The sequence below is a fragment of the Pleurodeles waltl genome, chromosome 12 (genome assembly GCF_031143425.1).
Source record: "Pleurodeles waltl isolate 20211129_DDA chromosome 12, aPleWal1.hap1.20221129, whole genome shotgun sequence".
Taxonomy (NCBI): Eukaryota; Metazoa; Chordata; class Amphibia; order Caudata; family Salamandridae; genus Pleurodeles; species Pleurodeles waltl.
The window spans coordinates 117617336-117625993 of NC_090451.1; the positions used below are offsets into that span (position 1 = coordinate 117617336).

Sequence of the window (8658 nt, forward strand, 5' to 3'; positions counted from 1 at the left end):
GGTTGCATTTTTTCTCTCAACTAAACTCTTTTTTTCTCATTTAATCAAGCTCTTTTAAATCCATACACTCTGTTGCTCCAGTATACGTTCACTTTCCATTAGTCCTTCTTTTGCCACTGCTGACCAAAGCTCAAGCCGGCAGTGCCAGTAGAACAACACAAGTGCAAGGGATTGTCTCTCCAAGATGGAGACACTGCCTCAGACTATGTCTCGTGAGAGGTGGAGGGAGACCAAGAGCTGATTATTAGATGCGTGGGGATAAGAGGAACATAACTCAGGTGAACAGATTCTGGATAGTGATGCTATAGCTAGGATCAGCAACGTTACAGGGGAAAGGATAGGAAAATATTTAGGTGACAGAAGTATGGAAGTGGCTACAAGGGGGTGTGTCTCTTAAGAGGGCCGAAAGATACACTGAAGGCGAAGGTGAAGTAAAAGAAGAAAGAAAGATTAAAGGAAGTCGACAGTGATTGAGAGAAAACTCACAAAGGCAAATTGAGCAAAAGACAAGGCCTGGGGAGTTAGACTAATTCAATGCAAATTTACGCCGCAGATGAGCATGACAACTGACCCTTGTAAAGTGGTGCTGAAACAATTTTCAGTGTGGGGGTGCTGCCATCAAAGGGCTTCTGAAAATCCAGGAATCATACAAAGAACAAGTCCTGCGGAATGAGCCACGCACATTCAGAAAGAATGGTGATGCGTTGGTTACTTATTGGTAATCTTCATTAGCCTTAGTCCATTGCGTCCTTGTGACAGTCATTACAAAGTAAGGTGATGTCACCTTCCAACAGGAAGAAAGAACAGGAGGATCCTTAAATGCTAGCCCCATGCACCCAACCTGGGTGCCAAGCCCTTGCCAAAGGACTGATGGGAAGGTGGGCAGGATGTAATGTTTGTGACAAATACAAGATGGACTAAGGGTAATGCAGAGTTCAAAACATTGGTACTCAAATGCAAAACAGAAAAATTATTAAGCCATAATGCTTGACAAATGTATGCTCTGAGGACCAAGTAGCCACCCTAGGAATTTCCTAGATTGTTACTCACTGGAATTCAACCCAGGAGGTGGCCATTCCTCTCGTAGACCATCCCTGAACTGGAAGATATTCTAAAAAGCCTTGCAAAGCCAGAAAAATGGACAACTTAATCCACCTACTCAGAGTCATAAAAGTCACCTTCTTGTCTTTTCCAGGCTGTCCAAAAGTCACAAACAAGGAGTCGGTTTTCCTGAACTGCAGAGGCCTGGTGACATAAATGAAAAGAGCTCTTTAAACATCAAGTGTATTCAGCAAATGTTCCTCCGGAGAAGAAGGAGAGGGAATGAAAGAAGGAAGAATTATTTCCTAAGATCTATCAAAAATAGACTTAACCTTTGCAGCAAAGGTAAGGCTAGGCCTTAAAGTTACCCCATCTTCCAAAGTATCAAATGAAGAGAGGACAGCATTTTAAGGCTCCCAGCTCCCCAATTGTTCTCAGCAAGGTAATAGGAAATAGGAAAATAACTTTATAGGAAACAATCTTTATGTCTACAGTATCCAGATCCTCAAAGAGATAAAATTGCAAAGCCTATAAAAGAGTAGGAAGATTCTGAGTTGGGGAAAAGGGATTTTTCAACTGGTCTTACAATTGACAAAAGATCAGAACAGTCTAGACACCAAAGATTGTAACATCGACGAAGGTACAGAAAAGTCCCTAAAAACCTTTATTGCAAAGCAATGAGCTTTCAGAGTGGAAAGAGATTCAAGTGAAACCCATTCAGAAGAAAATGCAAAATAGCAGACAAACTACAGGGAGGTGCCAAAAGATCATGAGCAGAACATCACGTCTCAAAAGACTTCCAGTTCCTTGAGTAAGACTTTGAAGTAGAAGGCCTGCTGGAGTGCTGAATTAACTCCACTAAGGAAGAGGAAAGACCCTTTGCTAGCAGTCCAGACTTCTCAACCTCCAAAGCGATAGAGTGAGTTGGAGCAAGAAGGTCAGGGACGACGTTCTGAGAGAGACACACTTGAGCAGTACTCAAGGAGGTAGAAGAGCCAGGGGTTCAGAAGAGGAAACCATGACATCTTTGGCCAATAAGGGCCCACAAGAATAAAGTTCCCTCCCCCCTGCTGAGACTTGAAGAGAACCATCTGGATCAATAAAAAGTGGGGGAATGTATAAAGGAGACTTCTCAGCCACTTTATCACCAATACGTCCACTACCTAGGCTCCTTGTTCCGGAAGCCTGGATCAGAATCGACAAAGATGAGCATTGTCCTTGTTTGAAAAGAGATCAAGAAAGGGTTTCACAAACTCTCGGCATATCTCTCAAAACAACGACCTGGATAACTTCAACTCCAGCAAATTTGGAAACCTCCAGCTGTCTGCCATCACATTGTCGGTGCCCTTGATGTGTACTGCCGACGTGTGCAACAGGTTGATCTCTGCCCAATAACCCAATTGTTCTGCTATTGCATTGAGGGATTTTGAATGCATGCTTCACTGTTGGTTAATGTAAAAGACAGCTACCTTATTCTCTGTCTTTACTAGCACATTTTTTTGAGACAGATGATGATGGGAAAACTTCAAAGCCCTGAAGATTACCATCAACTCCATCTATTTCCATGACCTCCGACTCTCTAGGAAAGACCACTTGAATCGACAGGATCAGTCCAACACAGTAGCTCGACAGCCAGGTTTGCTGGCATCTGTTGCGAGGATTCAGGAGCATCCAGGTATATTAGTGTCCACTTAGACCAGTGGTCTTCAAACTCTTTAATGCCGCATCCACCCAATGGGAAAAAAAAACATTGGTGCCTCCCCTCTGAATTGTCCACAATTCTTCTATTAAATTGACACTGTTTAAATATGTCTAGACCTATTTAAATATTGCAGTTAAGTTCTGTTACTGTTTTAAAAATGCAATCAAATACATGACCCCAAATATACTATTCTGGTCAGGCCTGCCCTACTAACCAATTGCAGCGTCATGCTCTGCTGAGTAAACTGATCTCACGACAGTGAGGAATGCACAGGCCGGGTGGTGCCCGGCGCACAAAAGCGCGCCTTCTTGTGTTGTTCGTCTCTTCGCGCAAATGCAAACTCAGATTTCTTGCACTGTGGTCGGTAGGAGAGACATGGGAAGGCGCAGTAGGGAAGGCTTGAGCAACGAACAGTTGGCTATGTTTTGTTGTTACTTTGTTGACAGGAGCTCAAGTAATTTGAAGCAGAAGGAACGACCAGACCTAAAAAAAACTCTCTTACCTCCAACGCCAAATAACCACTATAATTATAATATCTCAAAAGCAGCTGGCCTTGTAAACTTAATGAGCAAGCAAGCCGATGCATTTTGGGTTTTGTTGTAAAAGAATAAAAATACTATCCATCCTTTCCTTTTTTGCCGGCAACAAGCGATGTTACAAAGATATCACAGCACACAGTGAGATTGAGTGAAAGACGAGGCACTGAGGCTGGCGTGCAGCACTCCACAGCTCTTGTTATTGAAATCCAGACAGGGGGCGGAAGGAGAAAAGTATGAAGGAATTGCGATAGTGAGACCAACTCTTCTATCTATCTGCATTACATGGAAAAAGGATATATTTAGTACTTATGGCCGGTTAGCTCAGTTGGTTAGAGCGTGGTGCTAATAACGCCAAGGTCGTGGGTTCAATCCCTGTACGGGCCACGTTGCATTTTTTCTCTCAACTAAACTCTTTTTTTCTCATTTAATCAAGCTCTTATAAAACCATACACTCTGTTGCTCCAGTATACGTTCACTTTCCATTAGTCCTTCTTTTGCCACTGATGACCAAAGCTCAAGCCGGCAGTGCCAGTAGAACAACACAAGTGCAAGGGATTGTCTCTCCAAGATGGAGACACTGCCTCAGACTATGTCTCGTGAGAGGTGGAGGGAGACCAAGAGCTGATTATTAGATGCGTGGGGATAAGTGGAACATAACTCAGGTGAACAGATTCTGGATAGTGATGCTATAGCTAGGATCAGCAACGTTACAGGGGAAAGGATAGGAAAATAATTAGGTGACAGAAGTATAGAAGTGGCTACAAGGGGGTGTGTCTCTTAAGAGGGCCGAAAGATACACTGAAGGCGAAGGTGAAGTAAAAGAAGAAAGAAAGATCAAAGGAAGTCGACAGTGATTGAGAGAAAACTCACAAAGGCAAATTGAGCAAAAGACAAAGCCTGGGGAGTTAGACTACTTCAATGCAAATTTACGCCGCAGATGAGCATGACAACTGACCCTTGTACAGTGGTGCTGAAACAATTTTCAGTGTGGGGGTGCTGCCATCAAAGGGCTTCTGAAAATCCAGGAATCATACAAAGAACAAGTCCTGCGGAATGAGCCACGCACATTCAGAAAGAATGGTGATGCGTTGGTTACTTATTGGTAATCTTCATTAGCCTTAGTCCATTGCGTCCTTGTGACAGTCATTACAAAGTAAGGTGATGTCACCTTCCAACAGGAAGAAAGAACAGGAGGATCCTTAAATGCTAGCCCCATGCACCCAACCTGGGTGCCAAGCCCTTGCCAAAGGACTGATGGGAAGGTGGGCAGGATGTAATGTTTGTGACAAAGACAAGATGGACTAAGGGTAATGCAGAGTTCAAAACATTGGTACTCAAATGCAAAACAGAAAAATTATTAAGCCATAATGCTTGACAAATGTATGCTCTGAGTACCAAGTAGCCACCCTAGGAATTTCCTAGATTGTTACTCACTGGAATTCAACCCAGGAGGTGGCCATTCCTCTCGTAGACCATCCCTCAACTGGAAGATATTCTAAAAAGCCTTGCAAAGCCAGAAAAATGGACAACTTAATCCACCTACTCAGAGTCATAAAAGTCACCTTCTTGTCTTTTCCAGGCTGTCCAAAAGTCACAAACAAGGAGTCGGTTTTCCTGAACTGCAGAGGCCTGGTGACATAAATGAAAAGAGCTCTTTAAACATCAAGTGTATTCAGAAAATGTTCCTCCGGAGAGGAAGGAGAGGGAATGAAAGAAGGAAGAATTATTTCCTAAGATCTATCAAAAATAGACTTAACCTTTGCAGCAAAGGTAAGGCTAGGCCTTAAAGTTACCCCATCTTCCAAAGTATCAAATGAAGAGAGGACAGCATTTTGAGGCTCCCAGCTCCCCAATTGTTCTCAGCAAGGTGATAGGAAATAGGAAAATAACTTTATAGGAAACAATCTTTATGTCTACAGTATCCAGATCCTCAAAGAGATAAAATTGCAAAGCCTATAAAAGAGTAGGAAGATTCTGAGTTGGAGAAAGGGATTTTTCAACTGGTCTTACAATTGACAAAAGATCAGAACAGTCTAGACACCATAGACTGTAACATCGACGAAGGTACAGAAAAGTCCCTAAAAACCTTTTTCGCAAAGCAATGAGCTTTCAGAGTGGAAAGAGATTCAAGTGAAACCCATTCAGAAGAAAATGCAAAATAGCAGACAAACTACAGGTAGGTGCCAAAAGATCATGAGCAGAACATCACATCTCAAAAGACTTCCAGTTCTTTGAGTAAGACTTCGAAGTAGAAGGCCTGCTGGAGTGCTGAATTAACTCCACTAAGGAAGAGGAAAGACCCTTTGCTAGCAGTCCAGACTTCTCAACCTCCAAAGCGATAGAGTGAGTTGGAGCAAGAAGGTCAGGGACGACGTTCTGAGAGAGACACACTTGAGCAGTACCCAATGAGGTAGAAGAGCCAGGGTTCAGAATAGGAAACCATGACATCTCTTGCCAATAAGGGCCCACAAGAATAAAGTTCCCTCGCCCCTGCTGAGACTTGAAGAGAACCATCTGGATCAATAAAAAGTGGGGGAATGTATAAAGGAGACTTCTCAGCCACTTTATCACCAATACGTCCACTACCTAGGCTCCTTGTTCCGGAAGCCTGGATCAGAATCGACAAAGATGAGCATTGTCCTTGTTTGAAAAGAGATCCAGAAAGGGTTCCACAAACTCTCGGCATATCTCTCAAAACAACGACCTGGATAACGTCAACTCCAGCAAATTTGGAAACCTCCAGCTGTCTGCCATCACATTGTCGGTGCCCTTGATGTGTACTGCCGACGTGTGCAACAGGTTGATCTCTGCCCAATAACCCAATTGTTCTGCTATTGCATTGAGGGATTTTGAATGCATGCTTCACTGTTGATTAATGTAAAAGACAGCTACCTTATTCTCTGTCTTTACTAGCACATTTTTTTGAGACAGATGATGATGGGAAAACTTCAAAGCCCTGAAAATTACCATCAACTCCATCTATTTCCATGACCTCCGACTCTCTAGGAAAGACCACTTGAATCGACAGGATCAGTGCAACACAGTAGCTCTCCAGCCAGGTTTGCTGGCATCTGTTGCGAGGAATTCAGGAGCATCCAGGTGTATTAGTGTCCACTTAGACCAGTGGTCTTCAAACTCTTTAATGCCGCATCCACCCAATGGGAAAAAAAAACATTGGTGCCTCCCCTCTGAATTGTCCACAATTCTTCTATTAAATTGACACTGTTTAAATATGTCTAGACATATTTAAACATTGCAGTTAAGTTCTGTTACTGTTTTAAAAATGCAATCAAATACATGACCCCAAATATACTATTCTGGTCAGGCCTGCCCTACTAACCAATTGCACTGTCATGCTCTGCTGAGTAAACTGATCTCACGACAGTGAGGAATGCACAGGCCGGGTGGTGCCCGGCACACAAAAGCTTGCCTTCTTGTGTTGTACGTCTCTTCGCGCAAATGCAAACTCAGATTTCCTGCACTGTGGTCATCAGGAGAGACATTGGAAGGCGCAGTAGGGAAGGCTTGAGCAACGAACCGTTGGCTATGTTTTGTTGTTACTTTGTTGACATGAGCTCAAGTAATTTGAAGCAGAAGGAACGGCCAGACCTAAAAAAAACTCTCTTACCTCCAACGCCGAATAACCACTATAATTATAATATCCCAAAAGCAGCTGGCCTTGTAAACTTAATGAGCAAGCAAGCCGATGCATTTTGGGTTCTGTTGTAAAAGAATAAAAATACTGTCCATCCTTTCCTTTTTTTCCGGCATCAAGCGATGTTACAAAGATATCACAGCACACAGTGAGATTGAGTGAAAGAAGAGGCACTGAGGCTGGCGTGCAGCACTCCACAGCTCTTGTTATTGTAATCCAGACAGGGGGCGGAAGGAGAAAAGTATGAAAGAATTGCGATAGTGAGACCAACTCTTCTATCTATCTGCATTACATGGAAAAAGGATATATTTAGTACTCATGGCTGGTTAGCTCAGTTGGTTAGAGGGTGGTGCTAATAACGCCAAGGTCGGGGGTTCGATCCCCGTACGGGCCAGGTTGCATTTTTTCTCTCAACTAAACTCTTTTTTTATCATTTAATCAAGCTCTTATAAATCCATACACTCTGTTGCTCCAGTATACGTTCACTTTCCATTAGTCCTTCTTTTGCCACTGCTGACCAAAGCTCAAGCCGGCAGCGAAAGTAGAACAACACAAGTGCAAGGGATTGTTTCTCCAAGATGGAAACACTGCCTCAGACTATGTCTCGTGAGAGGTGGAGGGAGACCAAGAGCTGATTATTAGATGCGTGGGGATAAGAGGAACATAACTCAGGTGAACAGATTCTCGATAGTGATGCTATAGCTAGGATCAGCAACGTTACAGGGCAAAGGATAGGAAAATAATTAGGTGACAGAAGTATAGAAGTGGCTACAAGGGGGTGTGTCTCTTAAGAGGGACGAAAGATACACTGAAGGCGAAGGTGAAGTGAAAGAAGAAAGAAAGATCAAAGGAAGTCGACAGTGATTGAGAGAAAACTCACAAAGGCAAATTGAGCAAAAGACAAGGCCTGGGGAGTTAGACTTCTTCAATGCAAATTTACGCCGCAGATGAGCATGACAACTGACCCTTGTACAGTGGTGCTGAAACATTTTTCAGTGTGGGGGTGCTGCCATCAAAGGGCTTCTGAAAATCCAGGAATTATACAAAGAACAAGTCCTGCGGAATGAGCCACGCACATTCAGAAAGAGTGGTGATGCGTTGGTTACTTATTGGTAATCTTCATTAGCCTTAGTCCATTGCGTCCTTGTGACAGTCATTACAAAGTAAGGTGATGTCACCTTCCAACAGGAAGAAAGAACAGGAGGATCCTTAAATGCTAGCCCCATGTACCCAACCTGGGTGCCAAGCCCTTGCCAAAGGACTGATGGGAAGGTGGGCAGGATGTAATGTTTGTGACAAAGACAAGATGGACTAAGGGTAATGCAGAGTTCAAAACATTGGTACTCAAATGCAAAACAGAAAAATTATTAAGCCATAATGCTTGACAAATGTATGCTCTGAGGACCAAGTAGCCACCCTAGGAATTTCCTAGATTGTTACTCACTGGAATTCAACCCAGGAGGTGGCCATTCCTCTCGTAGACCATCCCTGAACTGGAAGATATTCTAAAAAGCCTTGCAAAGCCAGAAAAATGGACAACTTAATCCACCTACTCAGAGTCATAAAAGTCACCTTCTTGTCTTTTCCAGGCTGTCCAAAAGTCACAAACAAGGAGTCGGTTTTCCTGAACTGCAGAGGCCTGGTGACATAAATGAAAAGAGATCTTTAAACATCAAGTGTATTTAGCAAATGTTCCTCCGGAGAGGAAGGAGAGGGAATGA

At 43.2% G+C, this 8658-nt stretch overlaps 1 non-coding gene across 1 annotated transcript; it reads left to right on the forward strand.

Annotated features, from left to right (window-relative positions):
• Positions 1–3592: 3592 nt before the first annotated feature.
• Positions 3593–3666, forward strand: TRNAI-AAU (transfer RNA isoleucine (anticodon AAU)). The gene has a single exon. It is a non-coding gene; the product is annotated as a tRNA-Ile (tRNA).
• Positions 3667–8658: the final 4992 nt, after the last annotated feature.